We start from the raw sequence: 25,913 nt of genomic DNA, 5'->3' as shown, positions 1-25,913 counted from the left end.
GGTATTTCTGCATTGGTCAAGTCCACAGTAACAAGGAAATGCACTTTCAACTTTTCCGTTACTCCTGTCTGTCTGTATGTATGTACATACATCACAAGAAAACGGCTGATGGGAATTTCATGAAAATCGGTATGTGAAGTCGGAGGTTGAGCCACTACAATCTAGCCTATAAATCATTTTATTCACGCTGAGTGAAATGGTAGTTTAAGGGAGGGCCTAAAATTCAATTCTCATATATTTATATTATTAGTGGTCCTATCGATAAATACTCAAGAAGTCCATCATGATCTTCAAGAACCACGCTTGCAGACCTCAAACAAATGTTTGACATGCCTCACTCGATTAACCTGCACGTAACATCATACGATTTCCATATATTGCTCTTAATAATAATTAAAAAAAAAAAATGCTATTGGCTTTACGTCCCACTAACTACTTTTCGATTTTCGGAGACGCCGAGGTGCCCGAATTTTGTCCCGCAGGACTTCTTTTACATGCCCGTAAATCTACCGACATCAGGCTGACATATTTGAGCACCTTCAAATACCACCGGACTGAGCCAAGATCGAACCTGCTATATTGCTCTTAAGGTACTCTTTGTCTGTGGGCAACCTGCAGCTGTTGCAGGAAGATTGTTAATAAAATAAAATACATAGAATTAAATTTCTAATTATTTATGTCTTATACATTTTTACCCTATGATAACACAGATATTCATGAATTTCGATTTTTGTTGCTAAGTCCACATCAACGCCGAGCCACGAGAAAATGGGTGAACAGAATTTAATGAAAATCGGTATATCGAGTCGGGGAAGAAGAAACTACAGTCTAAGCTATAAACAATTTTACTGACCCTGGATGAAATGGTAGTTTATGGGTATGTGCCTAAAATGTAATTTTTAAATACCGGTACCTATGTTATTGGTCCTATAGAAAAGTACTACTTAGCCAAAGTTATAGAGAATACAATTCCTTATCATTTATGTTTTATTCAGTTTTACCGTACCGACTATGATACGAGCAGTATTTCAGAGTCAGAAGAAAACTAAATGTGAGGGCCTACAATATCGAAAGCGCATAACATTCATCAACAATAACATTACATTGACCATTGTTTGTTTTGATGTTCTTTGCCTCTTATGGTGCCCTCAACTCCGATAGATGGGATTACTGTTGCGTACCGAGTATAACAGCTGGACTGAATATTGGTGGGAAATAGCTGGGGAGTAAGAAAACTTTTTTCCTTTAGCATGCCATTCCTCTGATTCATACATTTTCTGATATTGCTGGTGCGTAACACACTGGTTCATCATAGTATTCCAGCTATTCGATCGCTACTCTGATGCCCTGTTTTGAATGAGCAGTGTGCACAATTGGCAGAGGCTCACTTAGTAATAGTAGTATGACCTGGTCTAGAATGAAGATATTTAGGCCTATTCCAAATTATAGCACCACAATTCACTAAATAATTCAAAATTCAACCCTGAAAAGAGGCGTTTCTTAAGAAAAGTGCCTTCTTCTTAACTTTTAATAAATTCTACATTCATTTTATTCCAAATTCGCAGTGAAGAGGGGTTTACTCATCTGGCTTGGAGGAAAGTCAGATAGATTTTTGCACCACCAGTGTAGTGAAATGAGATTATCCAACTCATCGGGTACTCATAGGAAACAGATTAGTAAAGGGGCAAAAATTTGCCGTGGGACTCTCCACTATTCGAACCCCGCCCAAAAAGATGAAGAGTGTTCATGGATAATGGCTGTCTGCGAATTGGACATTCCAGCTCTAGAATATTGGACTGTTAGATCGGCATTGTAGTACTGTTTATTAAAAGTGAGAAAATGCGTGGTTTTTCATTTGATCATTATTTCCTATTGCTTTTATTCTCGCCATTCCTACTGATGTCGTACTGACCTATGTTCATTTCATTAGGGAAAACCCTAAGACAGTCTTTCTGAGGATGCAAGAAAGCAGGTGAAGAGTGAGTGTCTATCATCATAATGAAAACTCCCCAACTTGATTGTGACTGATGGTAGGCAAGCGGGCCTACCATTACAATGAAATTCCCTAACACAGTCTTCATATGAGAAACAATGTATGGTGACTTCCCCATCGCGTTTCTAGGGTAACGTTAAGAGCTATGCAATATAATACAATCTTACAAAGTGTACACCACCTAACCTAGAATTCTGTATACAATGTAGAATTCCATAGCAAAGCACAGGTACATCAGCTGGTTTACGATCAAATTTGTTCCTCATTTCACATGCCTTTGCTCAGGCTAATTACGCCCAGGTCCCTATTAAATACCCAAAGTTGGCGTGCCTGGAGGTGGTGGTGGCAGCAGCAGCAGTAGTAGTAGTAGTAGTAGTAGTAGTAGTAGTAGTAGTAGTATCTTCTCCTCTAACAGACAGTCAGTAATCATTATCGTCATCATCCATTCAATGCCTCCAGTCTGTTAGTGCATCTGTTTACATGCAGAGTTTCTCCTCTAATTTTCTCTTCTTGCTCTACCCAGCTGCACTTTCTGGCTCTGTAATCTTCCTCTTACAGTGACCTAGCAATTTTAGCCTTGAATCCTCCATACAGTGGCTCTGGAACTCAAGTTAGGTTTCCTTTACCTGTACAGACAAAAAAAGTACCGGTACCTGTACACATTTAACTAGACATCTAAATCTCAGCCCGTGTAATTATTTTGAACTGTGACACGTTGGTGCCACAGTACAAGTTGGTATAATCAAGAAACTCAAATTTAATCGTAAGTCCAATACTGATGCGAGTAATTGTTTCCAAGTGTGAGATGTTTCATTATAGTACAAGTTAGGTGCAGTAACAAAGAACTTAGGGATAATCTGAGGGACTATCAGATTTCTAGTACCAGTGCCATAATGAAACTGGACATAGATATTCAGTGTTTAGGCTTGCACTACTCTTGGTAGATTATGATCATGCAAGCAGAGTTATTGCTCTGGAATAGTGATAGTGTTTAACATCATTAGCTCTGTTAATGAATTTGAGGGTAAATCTGTTACATTTCACTCAATCAATCAATACTGATCTGCATTTAGGGCAGTCGCCCAGGTGGCAGATTACCTATCTGTTGCTTTCCTAGCCTTTTCCGAAATGATTTCAAAGAAATTGGAAATTTATTGAACATCTCCCTTGGTAAGTTATTCCAATCCCTAACTCCCCTTCCTATAAATGAATATTTGCCCCAGTTTGTCCTCTTGAATTCCAACTTTATCTTCATATCGTGATCTTTCCTACTTTTATAAACGCCATTCAAACCAATTCGTCTACTAATGTCATTCCACGCCATCTCTCCGCTGACAGCTCGGAACATACCACTTATGGAAATTCTAAGTTCCCATGGAGGGAATTAGATTCTTTTCCACCAATAGAGCATATCAAAAATCAGATCAAAAATTAGATGGATGGCTTTTCCGGCGTTTGCTCTATTAACCAGCGTTTTGTCTTAGGTCTGACACTAGACTCTTCAGAGTGCACTCTGAAGAGTCTAGTGTCAGACCTAAGACGAAACGCTGGTTAATAGAGCAAACGCCGGAAAAGCCATCCATCTAACATACCACTTAGTCGAGCAGCTCTTCTTCTTTCTCTCAATTCTTCCCAACCCAAACATTGCAACATTTTTGTAACGCTACTCTTTTGTCGGAAATCACCCAGAACAAATCGAGCTGCTTTTCTTTGGATTTTTTCCAGTTCTTGAATCAGGTAATCCTGGTGAGGGTCCCATACACTGGAACCATACTCTAGTTGGTGTCTTACCAGAGACTTATATGCCCTGTGCTTTACATCCTTACTACAACCCCTAAACACCCTCATTTCCTGGTGTTGATGATGGAATGTCATCTGTAAGATTTACTAATGTAACTAGCCTTTACGGTATAATGATCCCACTCGACAGAGCCGCAGGAGAGGGAAGATACCTTGCTATTAATTAAAGCTTCAGGAATACAAGGGAGATTTTCAACAATGCAATGCAGAGAAACAGGAAATGCCATGTGGTCCTTGTTTCAATGACGGTGAAATCCTGACATTCACCTCCCCGTGGCAGAGAGGGGGCAACGACTGCATATAAAAATAATATTTTATATGCAGGCGGCTAACGAATGAAGGGACTGATTATCTCCCGGTATAAGGAGATCCCCTATACCAAGTGCCAACAGTCTCTTTGAGAGTGGATGAGCGGGTATGGGTAAGGGCACTCTATTGTCCTGGGGACAAGAAATTGTTCCCAAAGGTGGAGGAACCAGTTTGGTCAACGGCATTAGGATGCAGAAGGCAACAGGAAACCACTGCATTAAAGATCCTGAGAGATATTCCAATAAATCCACACGGCATGGCTGCAACGTCAAGATTGGAGCTGGCCGTGTGGACCGTCTACCTCCGTTTGGAGACGACGACTTAAGAAGAAGAAGGATGTAAGAGGAAAGCAGAACAAAAACAAATGAAACCCCATTGCACTACAGCCAGTATAGTCCTTCTCTCATCAATTGGACACTGCCCTGCCGGAAGACTTGTACATAACAACGTGGCGTGTGGTGGACCTCTAACCTGTCCTGACATCCTTAACATGGCCAGGAATCAAATCGGTACAAGTAAGCTGCAGGTCCAGTTGGAAAGGAAGCAATTGTGGCCTAAATTAAGGATCATATACCTGGTCTGAAAATGGGAAAAGCAGAGCATGGTGGGGTTCGAAGTGGGGTGGTGAAATTTCAGAAAATAAGCACAAGATAAAGTTCTGTGATTACTTTTTAATTACTTTAATCGTAACTAGTGGACCCATGCTACTCTGCAGCATTTGTTATACATCAGTCAGATATTGTGTCGATATGAAATTGTTCAATGCGTTGCCCGGGTACATTTCTTGTATGTTCACTTTTATCATTAAAAGTGAAGCTTAATTTTTGTAGATTTTTAATATGGTGTTGATTGGTATTTTACAAACAAATTTTTAGTTTTTTAGTGTTATTGCTGAGTATCTATATATTAAGAGTTCACTAAGAACAGCTTTGGCAAACCTGTCTCTCCGTTCCACTGTACTGATATGCTTCATTTTTGTTGTATTCTCCCCGCAATTACCTGCCCGTGGATCTTGAGACATTTTTAGGTCTCTAAGTTCAGCCAACTTTGCGTAAGTTAATCTTAAAATAAAATAATTTAATGATCACTCCAGTAACAGCAGGTGTAGGCTTACCCTAACCCGCAATACATGCTGTACTTAGCAGTACTTTCAGTACTTTCATAATATTCTGCTAGTTGCTTTATGTCGCACTGACACAGATAGGACCTATGGCGACGATGGGACGGGAAAGGGCTAGGAGTGGGAAGGAAGCGGCCATGGCCTTAGTTAAGGTACAGCCCCAGCATTTGCCTGCTGTGAAAATGGGAAATCACGGAAAAATATTTTCAGGGCTGCCGACAGTGGGGTTCGCACCTACTGTCTCCCGAATACTGGGTACTGGCCCCACTTAAGCGACTGCAGCTATCGAGCTCGGTAGATAGGTCTTATGGCGATGATAGGACAAGGAAGGGTTAGGAGTGGTAAGGAAGTGGCCGTAGCCTTAATTAAGGTACAGCCCCAGCATTTGCCTGGTGTGAAAATGGGAGACCACGGAAAACCATTTTCGGGGCTGCCGATAGTGGGGTTTGATCCTACTATCTCCCGAATACTGGCGTAATATTCTGATATGTGAATATCATCTTAAGTAATGTCATTGTAAGCAGCCTTGCTTAATTACTGCCTGTCAGACCAGAGAGTTCATACTTCTAATGATCATGGAAGAAGACTGTTCCCTGCAGCATACTCTTTGATACTCTAACCTTTCCCATCATGAGATGGTAGAACATTACTAATAACTTACAAGCTGCTAATTGAAAGGATTCTTTGTATAAGCAGACCCCATCATGACATAATTATGCCTTAGACATTATTTGGGAACACTTACCAGAGGATGAAGTAGCTATGCTAGAAGGAGTGAAGGCCATGAATCTTAAGAGTTCTCTGCCTGGGAAAAACTCTCGTTCGACACTAACCTGCTAACCTTAAGGCATACAAGGCAGATTTTCAACAACTCAATGATGTAAAAGGAAAGCAGAACAAAAACAAATGAAACCCCATTGCACTACAGCCGGTATAGTCCTTCTCCTATCAATTGGACGCTGCCCTGCCGGAACACCTGTAGATAACAAGGTTACACGTGGTGGACGCCAAAACCAGTCCTGACATCCTTAACGTGGCCAGGAATCAAATCGGTACAAGTAGGCCACAAGGGCGGTTGGGAAGGAAGCAGTCGTGGCCTAAATTAAGGATCATATACCTGGTCTGAAAATGGGGAAAGCAGAATATGATGGGGTTCGAAGTGGAGTGGAGAAACTTCGTAAAATAAGCACAAGATAAAGTTCTGTGATTACTTTTTAATTGCTTTAATTGTAACTAATGGACCCATGCTACTTTGCAGCATTTGATATACATCAGTCAGACATTGTGTCGATATGAAATTGTTCAGTGCTTTGCCTGGCTACATTTCTTGTATGTTCACTTTTATCATTAAGAGTAAGGCTTAATTTTTGTAGATTTTTTATTATGGTGTTGATTGTTATTTTACAAATCATTTTGTAGTTTTTAGACTTATTGCTGAGTATATTTATATTAAGATTTACAAAAAAAACTTTGGCAAATCCATCTCTCCTTTCCACTGTACTGATTGGCTTCATTTCTGTTGTATTCTACCCGGAATGACCTGCTGGTGGATCTTGGAACATTGTTAGGTCTCTAAGTTCAGCCAGCCTTGCGTAATCATAAAATAAAATAATATAATGATCAGTCCAGTAACTGCAGGTGAAAGCTTCCCTTAACCTGCAATACATGCTGTACTTAGCAGTACTTTCAGTACCTTCATAATATTCTGATATGTGAATATCATCTTAAGTACTGTCATTGTAAGCAGCCATGTTTGATTACTGCCTGCCAGGCCAGAGAGTTCATACTTCTAATGATCATAGCGGTAGAATCTTCCATGCTACATGCTCTTTGATTTTCTAACCTTTCCCAGCAAGAGATGGTAGAGCATTACTAATAAGTTTCAAGCTGCTAAGTGAAAAGGTTCTACGTACAAACAGACTCCATCATGACATAATTATGCCTTAGATGTTATTTGGTAACACTAACCAGAGGATGAAGTAGGTACGCTAGAAAGAAAAGGCCATGTATCTTAAGAGTTCTGTGACTGGGAAAAACTGTCCTTCGAGACTAACCTGTCAACTCTCAAGACAAATGTTCTATATAGAAGTACCGTTGCTTTCTACCACAAAATACCAAGCTTTACATCTGGAACTGCAGAATAAAATAATAAAAATGATGAAATATGGACAGATTTTTACCAAAGAGGTGGCATGATGACGACGAATGGACAAATTCTGACTACGAACTGCAGCATACCATAACACACTTCTTATTACATATGTGCATTAAACCATTGAAAAAGGCAGGAAAAACAACATAACTATTACAGGCATATGAAGACGAGTTATCTGACATGTTTATAATGACTGCTATAGAGCAGCACGGGTCCTCTAGTTTAAATTAAAATTTGTTTTAGATCTCTCTTTTTTTTTTTTTTTTTTTTTTTTTTTTGAATGGACCTTTTTGTTGCAGCCATTATTATCTAGGAAGTAGATGATCCATCCAAACAGGTAATAAATATATGTCGCAATTAAATTCAGCCATCCCAAAAAGTAAAGATTTGACACTAATATCTGTTGTTCTCTAGGATACTTTTCATGTCACTAACACCCATCCCACAACCGCAGTGGTGCTAGGAGTGTCTTACCCCAACAGTACTTTTGCCGAGATGGTACGTCGTAAGTATGTGTACCAAGTTTGGTTAAGAACCATGCTGAAACATGCAGATGCATATACATAATCTTGGACATCTTAAATATTTTATTTTCCACCACAGCTCATTCTCCCATGCCGATTGTGGCTGGATTTTGTCTTAAATCTCATCCGGAGAATCACTATTCATCTCCGAGACCACAAAAGAAGTGTGCATTCAACGCTAACATAAGTTGTTCTTTTATTATTTGTACATGAAGCTCCCTCCCCTCTGCATCCCATGGAGTGATTGATGTGTCCCACCCCACCAAAGTATTTCTATCCAGATAGTATTAAATCATATGTGTACCGCGTTTGCTTGAAAGTCCAGGTTTGCCTATATTCACCTCTCATTTTTAAACTTTATGTAAACATATTACTCCTTAAATACGATCAACCCGCTAAGTACCTAATACATTGCAAGCTAAGGGTAAGCCTTCGCCAGCAATTATTGGAGTGGTCATTTAGTGATTATATTTTAGGATTAGTGGAGGTTACATGAGCTCAAGAGAGCTATCATTGTCTGATGATTCAACCCATGGTAATTAAGGAGCAATTTAGGAAAGAATGAAGCTAATTACTCCAGTGGGAAAACTGGTCAAATCTTTTAGTAAATGTTTTGATATATACTTCTTAAGTAATGAAAAAATATAAGCTATTTTAAGTGATATTACTTTATCTATCTCTTGTTACTTTTTATAAGTGATGGCCAAATGTGATAATACTTCAGAGCTTCCCCGTGGTCACCTCTTGTTCTCTTCCGACCCAGAGGGTGTTACGTTTGCAACACCTACCATATTTTTGTTTTCACGGCCCTCATTGTCCTTTTGGCTCCCTCCCGATACTTCCATTTTTCAAAGAATCTGAACACTTGCTTATTATCCACTAATTACTCAATACTGACCCTCATTGACAATTTTTCCCCACGTCTACTGCAATGTGTCATAAGGCCTCACTAACAAATGCATCTTCCTCCTTGTTTCAGAATTTAGAGAGGGAGAAACAGAAAAAGAAAAAACCTTTTGTAGTTACCTTCAAAGTAAGTACTGCAACAAGCTGTCCATTTCTATTTGCAATTAATTTAATGAGTGACATAATCCATTGACAGTACTAGAAAGACTCACAAGTTGGTGCAAATACATTCAAATTGTTTTGGTGGCAACAGTAAAAGAGAGGCTTACTTTTTTATGGTGAATTTATTACTTTAATGTGTCTTAGGGCCTCACTAGAAAATGCATCTTCCTCCTTGTTTCAGGAGTTCGAGAGGGGTGAAAAAATAAGTATCAGTGAATTTCAAAGTAAGTACCACAACAACCTGTCCATTTCTATTTGTAATTAATTTAATGAGTGACATAATCTATTGACAGTACTACAAGGACTTACGAGTTGCTCCATATTGAAATACCACTGTTTTGGCTGCACAGTAAAACAGCAAAGCACTACCTATTATCAGAAACATTCGAGGGTAATGCTTTTCTGTTGCCACTCATTGTCTCTAGCATGGGGCTAAAATGGCGTCCCTTTTACATATTAGGGCACCATTTCATGCTTCCTTGTTGCTTTCTTCTAGCAACCATTAACACGTCGTTTCTTTTCTCTTTTGTCTCCTGATGAGGAAAGGCAAGGTTCCTTTCAAAACATTGAGTGTGTTTACAACTATTTACACGGCATAAGCCCAAGAATATAACTCGTGAATAGCACATGGGCTGTGAAAGTCTAAATGATAATATTTATGAATCAAGTTTTATTTATCTGTATACTAGTGAATATAATTGAAATCTCCCTTCATAAGACTCATTCAAAATTTTATTTGATCTAAAAGCTGTATTATTGTTCTGTTTGCTCTGATTGTTTTCAATAATTGTTAATATATAGGAATGATTACAATAAAATTTGTTCCTCAATTCCCATGCCTTTGCTCATGCAAATCACGCCCATGTCCCCATTAAGTACCCAAAGATGGCATGCCTGGAAGTAGTAGTAGTAGTAGTAGTAGTAGTAGTAGTAGTAGTAGTAGTAGTAGTAGTACTCGTATCTTCTCCTTTACCAGATAGTCAGTAATCATTATCGTCATCGTCCATTCAATGCCCGCAGTCTGTTAGTGCATCCATTTACATGCAGAGTTTCTCCTCTAATTTTCTCTTCTTGCTTTACCCAGCTGCAATTCCTGGCTCTGTCACTTTCCTCTTACAGTGACTATGAATTTAAGACTGGTTTTTCGTTATGTCTGGAGCTGAACACACACAAACAGTACCTGTATTCACATTGCAGTAGATGTCTAAATCTTGGCTCATATAATTTTTTGAATTGTGACATGATTACAGGTTGGCAGAATCAAAGGACTTGAATTTCTCCATAAGTGAGAACACTGATGCTTGTAATTGTTTCCAAGTACGAGACGTTTCATTATACGAAGGCCATCCGAAAAGTGGTAGCCGTTTGCGCAATAAATACACAGGAGTAAATACTAACATATATACACATTTTTGTTGGAAAGAGCATACTTTACACTACTTCTCCACATAATCTCCAAGCAAATTTAGGCATTTGTAAAATGTGGGACGAGTTTCTGTATTCGACCGTCATAGTCCTCCGCCGCATGTGTATTGAGATACGTAGCCACGGCTCGTTTAAGTTCTTCATCGCTGTCAAATGTTTTTCCCGCCAGAAAGACTTTAAGCTTCGTAAAGTGATGATAATCCGAAGGGGTCAAGTCCGGGCTATATGGGGGATGGTCGAAGGTTTCCCACTTGAATTGCTGCAAAAGTTGTTGTGTAATCGCAGCTGCATAAGGCCTGGCATTGTCATGAAGGAGAATGACGCCTGTAGACAATAGACCTCGCCATCAATTTTGTATTGCCCGTCCTAATTTCTTTAATGTTTCACAATACGTATTAGCATTAATTATGTCTCCACGGGCCATAAAATCAATGAGCAGTACACTTCAGGGATGCCAGGAAACGGTTGCCTTGAGTTTCCTGGTGGACAGAACTGTCTTGAATTTTTTTGGTTTGGTTGGTGAATGAGCGTGATGCCACTCCATTGAATGTCCATTATTCTCAGGTGAGGCATACCAAACCCATGTTTCATCCCCAGTAATGATGCACGTCAGGAAAGAGTCTCCTTCATCGGAATAACATCCCAGAAACTTCAGTGCTGCAGCCAATCGCTTGGTTTTGTGCTCCCCTGTAAGCATGCGATGGACCCACCTTGCACAGATTTTTGAATAATGCAGATGTTGTTTGACAGTATCATGAAGAATTGTTTGAGACACATTGGGAAAATGTTCACAGAGTTCATCATTTACGACGTGACGATTGTTCCTCAGATGGTCTCCCTGAATGCTCCTCGTCGTGTGTATTCCCCCTCCCCAGGTTGAAGTTGCGACACCAGTGCTGAACAAACAACTTGTCCATCACATTGTCTCCATACACCTCCGTTAATTGGCGATGAATATCACAAGGTCGAAGTTTAGTGCAAAAAGAAATTTAATCATTGCCCTCACTTCACAACTGGCGGGATTCTCATTGTTTTTAAACATTTTAAATGATCGCAGACACAACACAGGCAATGCTAGCATCACGCAATCTCGCACAGAGCAGGCAGACAAACCACTGACGCGGTCTGACCTTGCCCAACAGCTACCCGAGTCGTCAGCACATAATGTGGCCCTAACGGGTACTACTTTCCGGATGGCCCTCGTAGTACGAGTTAGGTACGGTAATGAAGAACTTAGGGATGGTCTGAGGGACTATCATATTTCTAGTACCAGTGCTGTAATGAAATTGGACAAAGATCTTCAGTGTTTAGCCTTACGCTACTCTTGGTATATTATGATCATGCCTCCAGAGATTTCTCTGGAACGATGATGCCGTTTAACAGCATTTGCTCTATTAATGAATTGAGCTAAATTCTGTTTGATTTTCTGCTGATGATGATGAAATGACCATCTGTAAGATTAACTAGTGTAACTAGCTTTATTTTATTACTGTCAGTGTGAGGATCTCCCTCGACATAGCAACGGGAGAAAGGAGAGGCCTTGCTATTATTCAATGCCACAGAAAAAGAAGGGAGATATTCAACAATGCATGTATCGAAAAGGGCTAGGACTGGAAAGCAGGAAAAAGCAGGTGGAAAACTTTTGCACTACAGCCATAATCGACTTGGCCTTCCAAGTGGACACTACATAGCCAGAAGATCTGTATATTCCAAAAGCATCTTTGGTGGACCTCTAACCATCCCTGCGTCCTTTAATTTGCCCAGGAATCAAATCACTACCTCCAGACTGTGGGATTAACTGGAAAGGAAGCAACCATGTTCTGAATTAGGGGGATCTGCGTGGTATGAAAATGGGGAAAACAGCATGGCGTGGATTGAATTGGATTAACCAAATTTCAGAAAATCAACCCAAGACAAAATTCTGTGAATACTTTTTAGAAAGACAATCCAGAATTACTTACTAGTTGACCCATGCTGCTCCACAGCATTATTCATTATACACTGCCTGTTGGGGGGTCTAACTTCATTCTTGAGTCTTCACTATCTAAGCCTACATTTATTTCTTCTTACATTTTCTGCTGATTTCCATCATCTTAGTTTAAAATTTCTGGAAAATTCTCATGCCATCTTCCTAATTGTTCTTCTTCTGATAACAACATATTTCTTTGTTTATCCTTCACTCGTTTACTCTTCCTATAACCTCCCCTTGAGTACTTCCTTGTAATATTATAGAGTTGTTTCATATCACCCTTTTTTCCCAGCTTCCTCTGCAATTTGTGCCTGCTGGTCAATCCATCTTCTTTTATCATTTCTCACACTCGTTTTAACTATTTTGTTAACTTCATAATATTTCGTTTGGTCCTCTGACTAGTGCTGTCTTGTTTTGTTTGGATTTAATATAGCTTTTGCCGCTTTACATTTTACAATTAATTCCACTGTTTCCTCAGATATTCAGCCTTTCTGTTGAGAGCTCCTATAACCAATTACTTTTTCACACATTTGTATATAAGTGTTCTTAACATTTTCCCAAGTTCTTTCCACATTCAAATCTTCTGCAAGATTTCAAAGGACTTCAAATCAATTTTTCAACTCCTGTCTAAATTCTTTACTCCTCTTTTCATTGTTTAACCTTCGTATGTTGAACCTCTTTTTTCTAGTTGTAAACTTCTTTGATGCAGCCTTTATTTGCAATTTAAACTCAGCTACTACTAGATGATGTTCACTACCAACATCAGCTCCTTTTCTGTTCCTCACATCTGTCAATGATCTTCTAAACTTCTTACTAAATGCTACATGGTTGATTACATTTTATATTTTGTGTTCTGGTGATACCCATGTAATATTATGACACGTTTTGTGAGGAAAGATGATCCCTCCAATCACCATTTCCTGTGTGGCACACAAATATGCCATTCTCTTTCCATTATCATTCATTTCATCTAAAACATGTTTTCCACATCAGATAATTCTATTGGTGCATAACAAACTACTATTGTTACATTTTGATTTTACCTCGAAATCTAGCTGTCATCTTTGTGTCTGGGATGGGACTCCATCCAATTAAACTCTTCGTGGATGTCCTACTTTGCAAGATACCCATTCCATTTCTCCATTTAGCATCATCCCCGGACTGTCCAGAATAGTTCCCATTTTGCATCATTATCTTTCCAAAAAAATCCAAGCCATAATTTGCATCTCTTTCTCAACCTGTTTTAGTTTACCTTCCTCTGTCAAAGTTCTAACATTAAAACAATTGATTCTCATTTTCTGTTTTGATCTAAAGTTCATCATCATGGTATCCTTTGGGTTTCATTTGACTTCAGTTTCTTTTAATAAGTGGGTTTAAGATGTGCAAGTTATTAGCCCACAGCACCCGAGCTTGGATGTTGGGCTGCTACCTGAGCCTCCAAACCTGCCATTTTCTGTAGGGGTTGCCTCACGTAGCCGTTAAAGATCCCTCTTTACCACAAGACAGTGCTTGCCCCCTATTTCTGTAACCCCACAGGAAGAGGGTTGCCTCATCAGGCAGACTTGCCCTTCCAAATGTCCCCTTCTCTGCCGCACCTGCCATTGAAGAATTCATCAGTGCTCTGTTAGCTGTCACTTTTCAGGGTTCCTTGAAGGGCCTTCACAGCTGCCATAGTGGTCCTGAGGTACACAAAATCTCTGCTGTACGTCACCCCTACGGGCAATACCATACTTCATGCATTTGCCCACCTCGCACAATGTGGACGAGGTGATTGACTTAAGATAGTCACAAAAAAATGTAACTTGCATAATCAGAAGAGAAAAGTAAACTTTACAAGAACTTCAGACTTATCTATAAACATAACAATGTTAATTAATTTCACAGTTCTATACAAAATACCACTTGTCAAACGAGAGTGAACAGGCACATTTACTCATACGAAATAACTAAGCTTATCGTACACATACATGCGTCAATAACAGAAGGCAACACCGACACTGACTGCAAAGATTGTGAATCTATGACAACACTCTTACGGCAACTTCAACAAATATTGGTATTCACGCCTTTCTGTGCTAAACTACTGGCTATAAAGCAGGCAGTATAGAAGGATTGAGACACGCTACTCTGCTGTCGTTTACACCTAAGCAATTTTGCCAAAACACCAATTAATGAATGGGTATGGATGTTTGGCTCGATAACAATGCACGATATGAAGAATGGGTCAGATGTAAGGCTTTACAAGTGTTTGCTCTATTAACCAGCGTTTTGTCGTAGATCTGACACTAGACTCATAAGAGTGGAATGTGTCAGACCAGACCACTGACGCTGGGATATATGCAGGTGGACTTATCAGAAGCTTACAAGCTCTATTGGTGAAAAATATCTAATTCCCTCCATGGGAACTTAGAATTTTCCATGATGAATGGGATCGCTCATCGAATTGCTGAATATAATATCTTTAATTCTGGAGGTTCTGTAGCTCTGCAAAACATTATGAATCTGCACCTGAAACAGAAGACAAAATTTTATGACTCCATGAATATGATGTAGACTCTAATAGTCTTTTCCTTCACAGAGGAATATTTCATCTGTCACTGCTGATTGAAGGAAAATTAATGGATAACTTAAAAGACATTACCAATAATTTTGAAAAAAGTTCATCTTAAGGATGTCTGGCTCATTGGCTAAATAGTTGGCATTCTGGCCTTTGGTCTAGATAGTCCCGTGTCAATTCTCATCCGAATCGGAGATTTTAACCTTAACTGGTTAATTCATCTGGCTCAGACTGTGTGTGTGTGTGTGTGTGTGTGTGTGTGTGTGTGTGTGTGCGTGTGTGTGTCGTCTTCATACTTTGTTGAAATCGTGTTCGGCTGCCTAGGCCATCTAATAGAAAGAGACCGGCACCGGGCCTCTCTGGAGGCTGTACGCCATTATTATTGATTTGGTCTCATAATTATTCAGTTTTTAAAAATAATGATTACCTTCCCGGGACAACTTCATGATCTGAGAGGTTTTTCACAGGCCCCCGGGACAGTAAGGATTACTTTCATCGAGCCTTCTGCATGCGAGCCTACACAATGAGGCTGGTAAGGCATTACATATGGAGAAGGTGGTAGAATATTTTAAATCAACAAAAGAGATTAGGAAGCGGGCATTCCTTCAGAATCTACATTTCCCAGTGGAGACTGTCCAGGCGGTACATGTGGTGGCAAAGCTGCTTACATGTTATTTTATAAAATTAACAATATACAGTTATAGGACATTTATTCAGAAAATGTATTTTTGTAGTAAGTTTGGAACTTTTTTACTAGTGTTTCTTCTTAATATATTGTACATAATATTTATGAACCAAGTTTTATTTTTCTGTTTACATTTGAATATATTTGAAATCTCCATACATAAGACTTAAAGCTCTATTACCCTGTTATTACAGTATTTATTGTTTGTGATAATCTATAATATTATAAAAGGAAGTGTTTGTCTGTCTGTCTGTCTGTGCGCGATGCCCAGCAAAATCTACAGCTCGTAGAGGTCTGAAATTTTGAACACAGGTAGATGGAAAGGGGTCCGAATGCACCTCGAAGCCGGAATTTTCATTTTCGCTTTCGTTGGTGAGTTATGAACGAAAAACCATCGGAAAACGTGCATTGGGATACGACAATTCAACGTGCTGTCACCAAGATTAAATGCATAGAGTCGCTGTCGCTAGGCGACGTAGATAAGATAGGTAGAGAACACAATATTCAAGGAGCCATTTTACGTCCAGGACGTAAGAAGTTGTTTTTGGTCTTACATGGTGTGAGGGCATATGACGGTGTTGATGATGATTCGTCCGTCGGATCGGGACGTTAAGTCTTGAGCTATTCGAGAGGAGTGGCATATGTGCCGGCGCCGGGTTTCATCCTCTTCATTCTTGCTATCATATATTATGTCATTCATTTCTTTCAACAAACAACTTTTACAAGAATTACCCGATGTTCTACACAGTTACAAGTCTATCGACTACACGGCGGAGCTTCGAAAGACTTGGAGTCACCTGGAGTACCCTCGAACATCTTAGAGCGGACGATTGTGGCACCAATTATCCTTCTTAAGAATAAGAATCCTGCCCTCTGCAATGAACACGACTCTGAAACTGATGACTAATATTATTGAAGCCATTCTCATGATTGGGCATGCCGCGAGCGAAGTAATATTCATTCCTCCGATTCGAATAATTTCTTCGGATATACAGTTTAAGTTTGGATCTCTGCAGTGTTCAAAATAAAATTTCTCTATGTAATAATAAAGCAAGCATAATCTTCTTCTTCTTACTATATATAAAAATGGATGTATGCATGTGCGTGTGTGTGTAAATGACACATCGCCTCCTAAACCACTGGAGCAATTTCATCCAAACTTGGTACACTTATGACTTACTATCTGGAGAAGAGCACTGTGGGGGTAAGCCATCCGTAGCTCCCTTAGGGGTGGAGGGTCAGGGGGGGGCAAGGTATAAAAATAATCGAAAAAAGTGCCGAATCCACAGTTTTCGGGGTCGCTGTGATGAACAGTCACACTCCCCATTTTTCAAATGTCAAAGTTCAGCTCCCTTTCGCATGGGGGGCGAGGGGGAGTGATATATAAAATTAAACGAAAATAATGTCGAATACATACTTCTTGGGGTCGCTGAGATGAATAGTGACACTCCGGATTTTTTTAAAAGTTCAAGTTCAACCCCCTTTGGGGTGGCGGCGAGGGGGAGTGATATATAAAATTAAACGAAAATAGTGTCGAATACATAGTTTTCGGGGTCGCCGAGGTGAATTGTACACTCCGGATTTTTAGTATCAGGAGAAAAACCACGTGGGGGTAAGACAGCCTAGGAACCCTTAGGGGCAGGGAGGACGGCGAGCGGGCTGAGATATACAAATCATCGAAAATAGTGTCGAACCCATACTTTTCGGGGTCGCTGAGATAAACAGTGACACTCCGGAATTTTTTAAAGTCCAAGTTCATCCCCCTTCGTGGTGGGGGGCGATGGGAGAGTGATATATAGAAATAATAGTGTCGAATACATAGTCGCTTAGGTGAATAGTGACACTCCGAATTTTTAATATCAGGAGACAAACCACATGGGGGTAAAACACCCCAGGAACCCTTAGGGGCGGGGGAGGTGCAAGGGGACTGAGATATACAAATCATCGAAAGTAGTGTCGAACCCATACTTTTCGGGGTCGCTGAGATAAACAGTGACACTCCGGAATTTTTTTAAGTCCAAGTTCATCCCCCTTCGTGGTGGGGGGTGATGGGAGAGTGATATATAGAAATAATAGTGTCGAATACATAGTCGCTTAGGTGAATAGTGACACTCCGAATTTTTTATATCAGGAGACAAACCACATGGGGGTAAAACACCCCAGGAACCCTTAGGGGCGGGGAAGGTGCAAGGGGACTGAGATATACAAATCATCGAAAGTAGTGTCGAACCCATACTTTTCGGGGTCGCTGAGATGAATAGCAACATTCCGATTTTTTAAAACTCAAAGTTTAGCCCCATTTAGGGTGGGGGAAGGGGGAGTGAGATGTAATAGTAATCGAATATACTGCCGAATCCATACTTTTCCGGGTCGCTGAGATGAATAGTAACATTCCGGATGTTTAAAGTCTGACTTCAGCCCCCTTTGGCATAGGGGGCGAGAGAGGGTGAAAAAATAAATTGTCAGAAATGACCGAGATAATGGACGTGTGTATGTTCCAGTATGACTTTACCTGGAAAACGTACTGTGGGAGAAAGACGCCCCTAGAACCACTAGGGAAGCGGGTAAAATATTATCCACCCTAATAAATGGAAGTCTGTTTGGCGCGATCTCTCTATGTATAAATTAATGCATAAAAATGAAAACAGACGAAAATTAGTGAGACCATTCTAGGCATCTTAGAAATTTAAAACTTGGTACCAGACAACCTGATGACTTCAGGATCCCTAGAAAAATCTCAAAATCTCATAATTCTCTGAGGGGTACATGCTGGGAGTTTCAAACCTGTCGGTGATATTTATCCTGAACCTACAGGTTTTATGGGCTTAAAAGTTTCCTTAAAGTCCTGATTTTTAACCCACTCACCCATATCAAGATCGCAGCACAATCTCCCAGACAAGTTAGAAAATTGAAATTTTGCAAAATTATAGCTTTTAGCATGTAACCGACGGAAAATTTACGAGATGTTTAAAATTTTTATTTTTTACCCCAGAAAAATATCGAAATATGGAGGCAATTTTAATGACGGTGCAGTCCTTCCTTTCGATGTATTTCGTGGCTAAACGGTAAGTCGTATCACAAAACGGATGGCACAATCTCCGTTCAATTTGGAGTGATCTACAACTTCGGTCCTATGACCTTTTGTCGTATCTCTATCCCTTATACATTAAATTTTTCTCTATTTCTGGATTTACCTAAATTTTGCACTTTGTACACGTACAATTGATGGTTTGATTCACTTATAGGAAAGATGGGATCATCAAATTCTACACGAATATTGGCCCGCCCAGTAGCCATATGTGAGCCAAATTGTTATGTTTGAAGCTGTCGCATAAGTATCTGAAAAGTAATGCACTGTGTGAAAATCTTACACAAATTTCACCCTATTCAACGTTTCTAAAACATAATGAAGTGTGGTAGACAAGTGCACCTGTCGTTATCATCACAACTCCACAACTCGCACTTTACATTGGAAACATCGTCTGTGGACCTCCCTATGCTTTTTCTCGGATAACGCCAATTTACATGCAATTTAAAATTATTATTAACTTCATGTACAGTAATTTACTTGGATATCCGTATACAATCTGGAATACCGTAGCGAAGCACGGGTACAATTGCTAGTTGTTATTATATAGGAATGTTTACAATAATATTTGTTTCTCATTCAATGTGCCTGTTTTCATGTTAATCATGCCCACCTCCCCCCCCCATTAAATACCCAAAGTCAGTGGGCCTGGAGGTAGGTAGTATCTTCTCTTTTAACAGAATGTCAGCAATCATTATCGTCATCATCCATTTAATGCCTCCAGTCTGCTAGTGCGTCCGTATCCACACAAATTTCCTCCTCTAATTTTCTCTTCTTACTCTGGCCAGCTACACTTGCTGGGTCTGTCGACTTCCTCTTACAGTGACCTAACAAGTTGTAGCCGTGAATCCTTCATACAGTGGCTTTGGAAGTCAAGATAAGTTTCCTTATACTTGTACACTACAGACACGAAACAGTACCTGTATTCACATTGCACTAGACATCTAATTCTCAGCCTGTGTAATTATTTCGAACTGTGACATGTTTGAGTACCACAGTACAAGTTGGTAGTATCAAGGAACTCAAATTTCATCATAAGTCCAATACTGATGCGAGAAATGATTTCCGAATACGAGATGTTTCATTATGGTACAAGTTAGGTACAGTAACAAAGAACTTAGGGATAATCTGAGGGACTATCATATTTATAGTACCAGTGCCATAATGAAATTGGACAAAGGAATTCAGCCTTGCAGTACACTTAGTAGTTAATGATTATGCAACCAGAGTTATTGATCTGGAATAGTGATACCATTTAACATCATTAGCTCTGTTAATGAATTTGAGCTTAAATCTGTTGAATTTTCAAGTGTTGATAATGGAGTGAACATGTGTAAGATTATCTAATGTAACTAACCTTTATGGTATGATGATCTCACTTCACAGAGCTTGAGGAGAAGGAAGATACCTTGCTATTATTTAAAGCGTCAGGAATACAAGGGAGATTTTCAACAACGCAGGGATGTGAAAGGAAAGCAGAACAAAAAAATTGAAACCCAATTGCACTACAGCTGGTATAGTCCTTCTCCTATCATTTGGATGCTGCCCTGCCGGAAGACCTGTAGATAACAAGGTGACACGTGGTGGTCGCCTATAACGGTCCTGACATCCTTAATGTGGCCAGGAATCAAATCGGTACAAGTAGCCCACAAGGGCGGTTGGGAAGGAAGCAGTCATGGCCTACATTAAGATCATATACCTGGTCTGGAAATGGGGAAAGCAGAATATGGCAGGGTTCGAAGTGGAGTGGTGAAATTTCGTAAAATAAGCACAAGATAAAGTTCTGTGATTACTTTATAATTGCTTTAATCGTAACTAGTGGATCCATGCTACTTTGCAGCATTTGTTATACATCAGTCAGATATTGTGTCGATATGAAATTGTTCAGTGTGTTGCCCGGGTTCATTTCTTGTATGTTCGATTTTATCATTAAGAGTGAAGCTTAATTTTTGTAGATTATTTATTATGGTGTTGATTGGTATTTTACAAACAATTTTGTAGTTTTTAGACTTATTGCTGAGTATCTTTATATTAAGAGTTTACTAAAAACAGCTTTGGCAATTCCATCTCTCCTTTCCACTGTACTGATTGGCTTCATTTTTGTTGTATTCTACCAGGAATTACCTGCCGGTGGATTTTGAGACTTTGTTAGGTCTCCAAGTTCAGCCAACTTTACGTAATCATATAAAACAATATTTAATGATCACTCCATTAACTGCAGGTGAAGGCATCCCTTAACCTGCAATACATGCTGTACTTCAGTACTTTCATAATATTCTGATATGTGAATATCATCTTAAGTAATGTCATTGTCAACAGCCATGTTTGTTTACTGCCTGCCAGGCCAGAGAGTTCATACTTCTAATGATCATAGTGGTAGACTCTTCCCTGCCACATACTCTTTGATTTTCTAACCTTTCCCAGCAAGAGATGGTAGAGTATTACTAATAAGTTTCAAGCTGCTAAGTGAAAAGGTTCTACGTACAAACAGACCCCATCATGACATAATTATGCCTTAGATATTATTTGGTAACATTAACCAGAGGATGAAGTAGGTACGCTAGAAAGAAAAGGCCATGTATCTTAAGAGTTCTCTGACTGGGAAAAAACTGTCCTTCAAGACTAACCTGTGACCTCTCAAGACAACTCTTCTATATAGAAGAACTTCATTTAAAAGTACCGTTGCTTTCTACTACAAAATACCAAGCTTTACATCTGGAACTGCAGAATAAAAAAATAAAATGATGAAATATGGACAGATTTTTACCAAAGAGATGGCATGATGACATCAGAATGGACAAATTCTGACTACGAACTGTAGCATACCATAAGGCACTTCTTATTACATATGTGCATAAAATCATTGAAAGAGGCAGAAAAAACAAGATAACTATGACAGGCATACGAAGACGAGTTATCTGACATGTTTATAATGAAAGCTATAGAGCAGCACGGGTCCTCTAGTTTAAATAAAAATTTGTTTTAGATCATTTTATTTTTTTTCCTTGAAGTTTTTGTTGCAGCCCATATTATCTAGGCAGTAGATGATCCTCCCACACAAGTAATAAAAATATGTCACAATTAAATTCAGCCATCCCAAAAAGTAAAGATTTTGACACTAATATCTGTTGTTCTCTAGGATACTTTTCATGTCACTAACACCCATCCCACAACCGCAGTGGTGCTAGGAGTGTCTTACCCCAACAGTACATTTCTCCAGATGGTACGTCGTAAGTATGCGTACCAAGTTTGTTTAAGAGCCATGCTGAAACATGCAGATACATATATATATAATCTTGGACATCTTAGATATTTGATTTTCCACCACAGCTCATTCTCCCATGCCGATTGTGGGTGTATTTTTACTTAAATCTCATCTGGAGAATCACTATTCATCCCCGAGACCACAAAAGAAGTGTGGTTCAACACTAACATAGGTTGTTCTTTTATTATTTGTACATGTTGTTCCCTCCCCTCTGCATCCCATGGAGTGATTGATGTGTCCCACCCCACCAAAGTATTTCTATCCAGATAGTATTAAATCATATGTGTACCAAGTTTGGTTGAGAGCCATGCTGAAACATGGAGACATTCATACATGATCTTGAACATTTTGGATAATATATTTTCCACCACATCTTATTCCCCCATGCCAATTGTGGCTGAATTTTTACTTAAATATCATCCGGAGAATCACTATTCATCTGCGAGACCGCAAAAAGTTGGGAATCAACACTAACATACGTCGTTCATTTATTATTTGTACATTTCTCTCCCTCCCCTCTACATCCCATTGGGTTCTTGGTATGTCCCACCCCACCACAGTATTTTTATCAGATGTGTATGGTTGAAAGTGCAGGTTTGCCCTTTAGTCTCCTGTCATTTTCAATCTTTACGTAAACGTATTTCGCCTTAAATACGATCAACCTACTTAGTACATAACATATTGCGAGCGAAGGTAAAGCTTTTGTCAGCATTTACTGGAGTAGTCATTTAGTGATTAGATTTTAGGATTAGTGTAAGTTACGTGAACTCAAGAGGCCTATAATTGCCTGATGATTAACCGCCAGGTAATTAAGGAGAGATTATTAAAGAATGAAGCTAATTAGTCCAGTAGGAAAGCCTGGCAAACTGGAGAAGTATTTTAGTAAATGTTTTAATATACCCATCTTAATTAACGAAAGAAACATAAGCTACTTTAAGTGATACTACTTTATCTATCTATTGATATTTTTCATAAGGGGTGGCCGACGTTTGCAACACCTACCATATTTTTGTTTTCACAGCCATCATTGCCCTTCTGGCTCCCTCCCAATACTTCCATTATTCAAAGGATCTGAACACTTGCTTATTCCCCACTAATTACTCAATAATGACCCTCACTGAGAACTTGTCCTCATGTCTACTGCAATGTGTCATAAGGCCTCTCTATCATATGCCTCTTCCTCCTTGTTTCATAATTTAGGGGGCCAGGGGAAATTGCAGTCAACCTCAAAGTAAGCACCACACAACCTGTCCATTTCTATTTGCAATTAATTTAATGAGTGACATAATACATTGATAGTAGTAGAAGGACTTACAAATTGCTCGAAATACATTCAAATACCATAGCTTTGGTGGCAACAATAAAATAGATGCTTACGTAATTTATTTTGAATTTATTACTTTGTCTTAGGGCCCCACTAACAAATGCATCTTCCTCCTTGTTTCAGAAGTTGAAGAGGGAAAAAAAAAAAGCAGCCACCTGTGAACTCAAAGTAAGTACCACAACAACCTCTCCATGTCTATCTGAAATTAATTTTATGAGTGGCATAATCCATTGACAGTACTAGAATGACTTACCAGTTGCTGCAAATACATTGAAATATGACTGTTTTGGCAGCAACAGTAAAATAGTTGCTTACATAATTTATGGTAAATTTATTACCTTAATACTTGTGTTGATGGTTATGAATTTCATGTTTTTGGTCCGTATTGAACAATATATAAGTAATAATAATAATAACTTAAATGTTTCCACCTTTTCAATACAATATATTCACAAATTTACAAAATTATACGGTACTAGTTTCGACCCATCTAGGGGTCATCATCAGCCGTATTGAAGCAAAGATCATTTGTGGCGAAATCGAAATTGTCTTAGGATTTCGCCACAAATGATCTTTGCTTCAATACGGCTGATGATGACCCCTAGATGGGTCGAAACTAGTACCGTATAATTTTGTAAATTTGTGAATATATTGTATTGAAAAGGTGGAAACATTTAAGTTATTATTATTATTACTTAATACTTGTGTACAATTTTTAAAATATCAAAACCATATCCGTCCGAAAGGGCAAATATTAGTAAGCAAGGGGTTGTGTTTGGTCTGTGTTGGCGGATTCCACTAGCGTCCAAGTTTAGGATCTTGCCTAGATATAGCCGACATCCACCTTTCTTTTCATTCACCTCTCAAACTTGAGCTGCTGTGACATCTGAGAGGCTTTATTTGGCCCTAAAAAACTCAAGGATTTTTTCTATACAAATACAGGACAGTAGAGATTGCATTTGGTGAGCCTTCTGCATTTGAGCATACATGGAGGCTGGTAAGGCGTTACAGCTGGAGAACTACATTTCCCAATGGAGACTGTCCAGGCAGTTCTTCTGGTGGCAGAGCTATGAACATTTCATATCATAAATTAACAACATACAGTAACAGGATTTTTATTCAGAAGATGTATTTATGAAGCAAGTTCTACCTTCCTTCCAGTGTTTCTTTTTGATAGCTTCATATATAAGATATTTTTTTAAAAATATTTATGAATCAAGTTTTATTTTTCTGTATACTTGTGAATATAATTGAAATCTCCATTCATAAGACTCATTCAAAAATTTATTTGATCTACAAGCTGTATTATTGTTCTGTTTTCTCTGATTGTTAGTGATAATTGTAAATATATAGGAATGTTTACAATAAAATTTGTTCCTCATTTCACATGCCTTTGCTCATGCTAAATCGCCCAGGTTCCCATTAAAAACCCAAAGATGACATGCCTGGAGGTGGGGGTAGTAGTAGTAGTAGTAGTAGTAGTAGTAGTAGTAGTAGTAGTAGTAGTAGTAGTAGTAGTAGTAGTAGTAGTAGTATCTTCTCCTTTAACAGATAGTCGGTAATCATTATCGTCATCATCCATTCAGTGCCCCCCGTCTGTTAGTGCATCCATTTACATGCAGAGTTTCTCCTCTAATTTTCTCTTCTTGCTTTACCCAGCTGCACTTCCTGGCTCTGTCACTTTCCTCCTACAGTGACCTAACAAGTGACTATGGAATTCAAGACTGATTTTCCTTTATGTCTGGAGCTGAACACACACAAACATTACCTGTATTCACATTACACTAGACGTCTAAATCTTGGCTCATATAATTTTTTGAATTGTGACATGATTGAGTGCCACAATACAGGTTTTCAGAATCAAGGGACTTGAATTTCTTCATAAGTGCGAACACTGATGCGTGTAATTGTTTGCAAGTATGAGACGTTTCATTATACGAAGGCCATCCGGAAAGTGGTACCCGTTTGCGCAATAAAGACACAGGAGTAAATATTACCAAATATACACATTTTTATTGGAAAGAGCATACTTTACACTACTTCTCCAAGCAAATTTAGGCATTTGTCAAAACGTGGGACGTGTTTTTGTTTTCCACCGTCATAGTCCTATACCGCCAGCATATTGAGATACGTAGTCACGGCTCGTTTAAGTTCTTCATCGCTGTAAAATCTTTTTCCCGCCAGAAAGTCTTTAAGCATAGTACTGAGATGAAAATCCGAAGGGGCCAATTCCAGGCTATACGGGGGATGGTCGAAGCTTTCCCACTTAATTGCTGCAAAAGTTGTTGTGTTATCGCAGCTGAATGAGGCCTGGCATTATGAAGGAGAATGACGCCTGTAGACAATAGACCTTGCCGTCGATTTTGTATTGCGCGCCGTAATTTCTTTAATATTTTACAATACGCCTTAGCATTAATTGTGTCTCCACGGGCCATAAAATCAATGAGCAGTACACCTCGGCGATCCCAGAAAATGGTTGCCATGAGTTTCCTGGTGGACAGAACTGTCTTGTTTTTTGGTTTGGTTGGTGAATGAGCATGATCCACTCCATTGACTGTCCTTTACTCTCAGGCGATGCATAACAAACCTATGTTTCGTCCCCGGTAATGATGCGAGTTAGGAAAGAGTCTC

The 25,913-nt window shown here is 39.2% G+C and overlaps 1 long non-coding RNA gene across 6 annotated transcripts in view; it reads left to right on the top strand.

Moving 5' to 3' along the window:
• Positions 1-25,913, top strand: part of LOC137503445 (uncharacterized) — a 282,266-nt gene that overhangs the window by 61,118 nt on the left and 195,235 nt on the right. For 5 of the 6 annotated variants that reach the window (XR_011019127.1, XR_011019128.1, XR_011019129.1 and 2 more), the window contains exons 9-11: positions 8,881-8,934; positions 9,151-9,193; positions 23,406-23,450. This is a non-coding gene — a long non-coding RNA (uncharacterized lncRNA). The remainder of the gene's footprint in view (positions 1-8,880; positions 8,935-9,150; positions 9,194-23,405; positions 23,451-25,913) is intronic. The other variant, XR_011019131.1, reaches the window with a different exon arrangement.

The sequence above is a fragment of the Anabrus simplex genome, unplaced genomic scaffold (genome assembly GCF_040414725.1).
Source record: "Anabrus simplex isolate iqAnaSimp1 unplaced genomic scaffold, ASM4041472v1 ctg00000124.1, whole genome shotgun sequence".
Lineage (NCBI taxonomy): Eukaryota > Metazoa > Arthropoda > Insecta > Orthoptera > Tettigoniidae > Anabrus > Anabrus simplex.
The sequence above is the reverse complement of the archived record's forward strand: the minus strand, read 5'-3'. Positions and strand labels throughout refer to the sequence as shown.